This window comes from Suncus etruscus, chromosome 11 (assembly GCF_024139225.1).
Source record: "Suncus etruscus isolate mSunEtr1 chromosome 11, mSunEtr1.pri.cur, whole genome shotgun sequence".
Taxonomy (NCBI): Eukaryota; Metazoa; Chordata; class Mammalia; order Eulipotyphla; family Soricidae; genus Suncus; species Suncus etruscus.
The window spans coordinates 49,746,340-49,753,941 of NC_064858.1; positions in this window are offsets into that span (position 1 = coordinate 49,746,340).

Here is a 7,602-nt window from a genome sequence, read left to right on the forward strand (position 1 = left end):
GGGGTTGGTAAGGCACTCCAAAACAACTCCCCCCCCAAATAAACAAAACCATCACAGGGCCAGAGCAACAGCACAGCAGTAGGGCGTCTGCCTTGCATGCGACTGACCCGGGATGGACCCGGGTTCGATTCCCGGCATTCTATATGGTCCCCCAAGCCTGCCAGAGGTGATTTCTGACACCAGGTATGGCCCCAACACACACATACTCCTCATAAACAATGGCTAACAGGCTCTTAAATACACCCCCCCCCCCACACACACACACACACAGTGGCTAACAGGGCATGCAGTCACATATTTTCAGTCTTATTTCTCCATCTTCACAAAGAAAACAGCCTCGGGCCCGGAGAGATAGCAGAGCGGTGTTTGCCTTGCAAGCAGCTGATCCAGGACCTAAGGTGGTTGGTTCAATCCCAGTGTCCCATATGGTCCCCCGTGCCTGCCAGGAGCTATTTCTGAGCAGACAGCCAGGAGTAACCACTGAGCACTGCCGGGTGTGGCCCAAAAACCAAAAAAAAGAAAAAAAAAGAAAACAGCCTCATCAGAGGTGTCATTCTTCTCCCTTTCAGAGTCAACATTTATTTTTTTGGTTTTTGAGTCACATCCAGCGATGCTTAGGGCTTACCCCTGACTGTGCTCATGAATTGTCCTGGCAGGCTTGGGGATGATATGGGATGCTGGGATTTGAACTACCATCTATCCTGGATAGGCTGCATGCAAGACAAACACCCTACCGATATGCTATCTCTCCGTCCCCCCAAAGTCAACATTTTATTTGTATTAATTTTGGAAGTTTGGGGGCCATTCCTCTTGGCTATATGTGGTGCCAAGGGGCAAGAGATTCTTTTTATGTTGTTGTTTTATGGGTCACACCCATCAGTGCTCAGGGGTTACTCCTGGCTCTGCGCTCAGAAACCCCTCTGGCAGGCACAGGGACCATATGCGATGCCAGGATTCTAATCACCCGTTTGTCCAAAATTGGCTGCCTGCAAGGCAAATGCCCTACCGCTGTGCTATCTCTCTGGCCCAGGCAGGAAACTTTTAGCCCCCTCTCTAATCTCTCTAAACCAAGTCAAAATTTCAAATCTGTATCAAATACATCGTATTTTCTGGTTCCACATCCTATCTACACCTGGACTGGAGAGATATTACAGCAGGTAAAGCATTGGTCTTCCAAATGGTCAATGTGGGTACAATCTGTGGCACCACATATTGTGTTTCCCAAACCCTGCCAAGAGTGATCCCTGCTGAGTAGAGCCAGAGAACCGCAGGATGTGACCCTAAGGCCTAAACAATAAGACACAACCCATTCTCTCCCACATCATCTCCCTAGTCACTGCCTGTTTCTGTATGTAGGCCGTATTTTATCCATTTATAGAAAGAAAAAAAAAATCACTAAGTCATAAAGAAATTTTTTTGAGGGAAGTGTAAGATGTAATGAGGGTCAAGGATAGTCTCAGACAGTACTGATTGTGTTGAGTGAAGTTAAAGGGACTTTGTCCCTTTTTCCTTCAGGAAAGATTCAGGACAAAGGGTGGTTCGAATCCTGGTATCGCATATGGTCCCCTTGCCTACCAGAGGGATTTCTGTGCACAGAGTAGTGCGCTCTGTATCCCTGTGTGCTGCTGAGTGTGACTTTGAATGGTCTCTCATATGTATAAAGAAACACTTGGGAAAGAACTACAAATACCTCTAGGTAATAGAAATAGAGTTTGGAAACTGGTGTTCAGTGGGAAGGAGGTGGTGGCCAGGAAAGGGTGTTGAAAGGTTAGCTAAGGTGTTAAAGCCTGAATCCATATAAGTAACAGAGCTGTAAGCCACAGTGCCAAAAACTGATTAAAAGATGCCTGTCCTAGTGGCAGGCTGGTGGTGGGTGGGAGGGAAACTAGGGACACTAGTGGAAGGAAAGTGGACACTGTTGAGAGGACGAGTGTTGGAAAACACCTGAATCCCAATCATGAATAACTTTATAATTCCCAGACTAAATAAAATTGAAATAAGATAAATTTTAAATAAAGAACAGAAATAATGAAAACTTTATTTCAACTTAATATTGGGGTTTACTGATTAGACAATGACTCCAAAGAGGGATATCTTTTCAGAAAAAACTGGGAGTTTTAATCCTTAGCCCTCATATAAATGTCACCTGACCTTTAAGACTTAAGTTAAAATAAAAGTCGGGCTCTCTGCGTCCTGCGGTGGTTTGAGGGAAGATGGCTAAGAGCACGAAGAAGGTTGGGATCCTGGGTAAATATGGCATTACGGCGCTTCCCTCCAGAAGATGGTGAAGAAGATCGAGATCAGCCAGCACACCAAGTACACATGCTCCTTCTGTGGTGAGACCGGCTGTGGGCATTTGGCACTGCGATTCCTGTATGAAAACCGTCACAGGTGGCGCTTGGGCTTACAATAAATACCACTTCTGCTGTCACAGTTAAATCTGCCATCAGAGGACTGAAGGAATTGAAAGACCAGTAGATCTCCATTTAGAAACATTGTTGGCCTATAATAAATGGGCTAATTTATGTAAAAAGCAAAAAATAAAAAATAAAAGAAAATAAAAGTCAGGCCCGGAGAGATAACACAGCGGTGTTTGCCTTGCAAGCAGCCGATCCTGGACCTAAGGTGGTTGGTTCGAATCCCGGTGTCCCATATGGTCCCCCGTGCCTGCCAGGAGCTATTTCTGAGCAGACAGCCAGGAGTAACCCCTGAGCACCGCTGGGTGTGGCCCCAAAACCAAAAAAATAAATTAAATAAATAAATAAATAAAGTCAAACTTTCTTCAGAAAAGCCCATTGTATACTAAACTGGGATTTTAAAAGTTAATTTCATCCAGAGTCAAGTAAGGCCCTTCCCTTAATACATGGAGGACCCAGGTTTGATCCTGCAAAAACCCACCGATAGGGTCACTTGAGTCTGCCCGGTTTAGTCACCGAACTACCCCCTCAAAAACCTTACTAGTTTCTGGTATTACTTGCAAAATTCTACCCAAAGGTGCAGTCTTTTAGTCATCCATGACTTTCGTGAAGGATTTAAGAGGTTGGATGACTCCAAAAAAAACGAGGCATTAGGGGCTGGGAAGGTGGCGCTAGAGGTAAGGTATCTGCCTAGCAAGCGCTAGCGTAGGATGGACCGAGGTTCAATCCCCCGGCGTCCCATATGGTCCCCCAAGCCAGGAGCGATTTCTGAGCGCATAGCCAGGAGTAACCCCTGAGCGTCAAACGAGTGTGGGCCCAAAACAAAACAAAAAACAAAAACAAAAACGAGGCATTATATTTACAGTATCCCACTTTTCCCCCAAAGTTAAGAAATATATTCTAGGAAGCAGAGATAACACAACAAGGAGGGCATTTGCCTTCGAAGAGGCCAACCTGGGTTTGATCCGACCCAGCATCCCACATGCTTCTCCTAGTCTGCCAGGGAGGAAAAATACTAATAAATATTTTGATAATGCTTGCTGCTCGTGTCTCTTGAAATCCTTCCTAAATTAACTGAAAACTTTAGTCCGAGAAAGAGAAACATCTTGCACACGGGCGACAAGGTTCAATTTCGGGTTTATCTGCTCCCCTGAACCAGCCAGCAATAATCCCTGAGTACAGGCGGTGTGACCTCAAAATTAAAACACACACACACAAAAAAACAAAAAAACAAAAAAACAAAAAAAAAAAAACAGAAGGAGACTAAAAGAGCTTCTCCAAAGTATGTATATGACTCCATTCCACGCGAACCCACTTTTCTGGGATTAAGTATCATTAATAATCTCATTTAGATCAACCGATCTAGGACATAGGCTTAAACTTTAAAAAACAATTCTCAGGGGCCGGGTAGGTGGCGCTGGAGGTAAGGTGTCTGCCTTGCAAGCGCTAGCCAAGGAAGGACCTCGGTTCGATCCCCCGGCGTCCCATATGGTCCACCCAAGCCAGGGGCGATTTCTGAGCACATAGCCAGGAGTAACCCCTGAGCGTCAAACGGGTGTGGCCCAAAAACCAAAAAAAAAAAAAAAAAAAAAAAAACAATTCTCAGACGATCCTACCCTGCCATCACCACCTATCACCGAACAGAGTAGACCTGAGGGTTCAAACCCCTCCAAATCGAAAGCCTAATTTTACAGCGTCCAGAAGCAACACCCCTTGGGGCCTGAGAGATTGCATGGAGATAAGGCGTTTGCCTTGCCTGCAGAAGAACGGTGGCATCCCAAATGGTCCCCCGAGCCTGCCAGGGGCGATTTCTGAGCATAGAGCCAGGGGTAGTAACCCCTGAGTGCTGCCGGGTGTGACCCCAAAAAGCCAAAAAAAAAAAAAAAAAAAGGCAGCAGTAACCCCCCACCTAATCACCACTACCAAATTCCGAGGGGTCTTGAGTGTCCATTCCTTTTTGCAGTTCCAGATTAGGTGCTAGCAGACTGACCAGTACTTCGTGCAGACTCTGAAAACAACAAAATGCAAAAAGCAAAAAAGCAACTTTTCTGCATTCCTAAACCGCTCCGAGCAGGAAAAGGGGAGCCTGCAAGTTGGTAACAAAAGAGCTGCAGCCGACAGCCCGGACAGGCCCGGGGCCGTTCCTTCCACATTTGCTCTCCCCTCCCTAGACACCCGCAGTGGCGTCCGCTGTCCCCGCGAATCCCTGCAAATGAGGGCGTCATCGCGCTGGAGCTCGCGCCCGCAGGGAGAAGGCTTGGGGGTTTGCGAGCAATTGCCGCCGGGCTCGCGGCCCCGCGACGAGCCCCGCGCGCTCCGGGCCCCGCGGCTCCGGGGGCGGGGAAGCGGCAGCGGCGGCGGCGGCGCCACCGAGACGGAAGCTTTTCCTGGGGGTGAAAGGTCAGAGGCGCCGCGGGAGAGGAGGCGGCGGCGGCGGCGGCTCGGGCTCCGACTGGAGCCGCGTCTTTGCACCGCGCCGCTCCGGAGGCGCGCTCCCTTCCGGCCCAGCCCGAGTCGCCTCCCTCAGCCTCCGCTGCCGAGGGGCCGAGGGCCTCTTCCCGCCGCTCCTTACCGGCGCCGCCCGCCTTCCTCCTGGGGGCCGGACCGAGGCTGCCCGGGCACTCTCCCGGGCGCGACAGGTTGCGGCAAACTTGAAGCGGGAGTCGGGGTCCCGAGGGTCCCGCGACGAACGGCGCGGGGGCAGGGCGCTTTCCGGGTTTGTGTATTTCGGGGGTCAGAGTTCGTGACCCCGCTCCTCGGGCGGCTCTGCGTGCTCCTAGCCGCGCCTGCGCAGTTAGTGGCCTGCGGCGGGCCGGAGCCGCTGTGATGACGTTCCCTGGCCGGCGGGCGGGTAGAGAGGGCAACTGGGGGGGAAAAGTAGACCGCCCCCTGTCGGCTGGGAGGGAGGATCACAAGAGTCTGAACTAGCCCTGCTTCTGCAGCCTCCGGTCGGGCCAAAGGAGGATTGCAATGTCTTTTGTATGTAGGGAGGTTTTTTTTTTTTTCTTTTGGAGTGGGGGGGAGGCGAGATTTCTAATTTGGTAAATAAAAGAGAAGTCACTTTAGGCCCAGTTGCTGATTCTCTATCACTTAGGTTTGGCCTGAGAGATAGCATGGAGGTAGGGTGTTGCCTTGCATGCAGAAGGAGAGTGGTTAGAATCCCTGCATCCTATATGGTCCCTCGAGCCTGCCAGGAGCGATTTCTGAGGGTAGAGCCAGGAGTAACCCCTGAGCTCTGCCGGGTGTGACCCCAAAACCAAACACACACACCCCTGAGCTCTGCCGAGTGTGACCACACACACACACACACACACACACACACCAAAACCAAACACACACACACACCCCTGAGCTCTACCGAGTGTGACCACACACACACACACACACACACACACACACACACACACCAATTTAGGTTTATTGGACTGACCAGCATGGGTAGAGCCACTCAGGTAATTGAATTTCCCGTTCCCTATGGGTGCAGGATGCACGTTTCTAAAGTCAAATTCTGCTTCTCAATTCCAGGAAGTAATATACTTACATATGGTAAAGCAGAGCGAGACTGTGATCACCTCCAATTCAAGCTTGCTAAGGTTTGCCTATGACTCAACTATAGCTGAGCAGGGCATCTCAACACCTCAAGGCATTAAATCAGTGTTCCTACCTTTCCCAACTTTTTTAATAGCTTTCAGGCCATCTCCTGAAACAGTACTTTCAATTTGTGCATTTGTTCATTTTACATTTTTAGTTCTCAATAGTTTCTTTATATTCATAATTTGAAAAATGGATCCATTTTATGGGGCCGGAGAGATACCACAGTGGTGGGGCGTTTGTCCTCCATGTTGCCTACTGGGGAGTGACCCGGTTTGATTCCGGGCTTCCTTCCTTCCTTCCTTCCTTCCTTCCTTCCTTCCTTCCTTCCTTCCTTCCTTCCTTCCTTCCTTCCTCCCTCCCTCCCTCCCTCCCTCCCTCCCTCCCTCCCTCCACACCCGTTTGATGCTCAGGGGTTACTTCTGGCCATGCGCTCAGAAATCGCCCCTGGCCTGGGGGGACCATATGGGACGCAGTGGGATCAAACCGCGGTCCGTTCCTTGGCTAGCGCTTGCAAGGCAGACACCTTACCTCTAGTGCCACCTCACTGGCGCCCTTTCTTTCTTTATCACTTCCCTCCCTCCCTTTCTTCCATCCTTCCTTCTGAATCACTCCTGGCAGGTTTAGGGAACTATATTAGATGCCGTTGATCTAACCCGGGTCAGGCGCATGAAAGGGAAACAAATGCCCTACCTACTGTGAGGAGAGATTTCTGAGTGCAAAACCAGGAGTAACCCCCCTGGTTACACATTGCTGGATGTGGCAATTATTATCATTTATCATTATTATATTATTATTTTATATTGATCCATTTAGGGAGGATAACACAACAGCGGTGTGTTTGCCTTGCACACAGCTTACCCAGGACGGACCGGTTCGGTTCCTGGCATCCCACATGGTCCCCCGAGCCTGCCAGGAGCGATTTCTGAGCCCAGGAATAACCTCTGAGCATTACTGGGTGTGGCCCAAAAAGCAAAAATAAAATAAAATAAAATAGAGCTACTGCCTAGTTCAGGTAGAGTCTTCTCAGTGTTTTTTAGTATTCCAGAGAAGCAGATGTGGCCAGATACCACATCAGTGGAAAAAAATCTTCTGATGTTCCCTTAGAAGGAGAACCAGGCTGCCATTTCTCTCTGGAAAGAGGAATCATTTGCTGAAACTCTAAAGTAGATGGAGAGATAGTACACTGGGTAAGGCATTTGCCTTGCATGCAGCCAATACCCAGCACCATATTTGTCCCCCTGAGCACCACCAGCTGTGTACCTTAAATCCTCAAGCAAAACTTGGAAACACCATATTGTGAGTGAGCAGAGTATTCTCTAAGAATATGTCTGGAAACATTTCAGTGAGGATCATATTTAAATTTGAGACTCAAAAAGGTATGAATTAAGAGACCAGTACACAAAATGTAGATAGCAGCAGATTTATTTGTATAAATATATATTAACATTTTTACAATGCTAGTGTTTATAAAGGATCTATATGGACAATAAGATACAAACTATTATCACTTTAAAAAAAGTGCTTCTAGAAATACATTGCAAGTCATTAAAATAGTATTTCAAGGGGCAGAGCAATAGCACGTTTTCCTTGC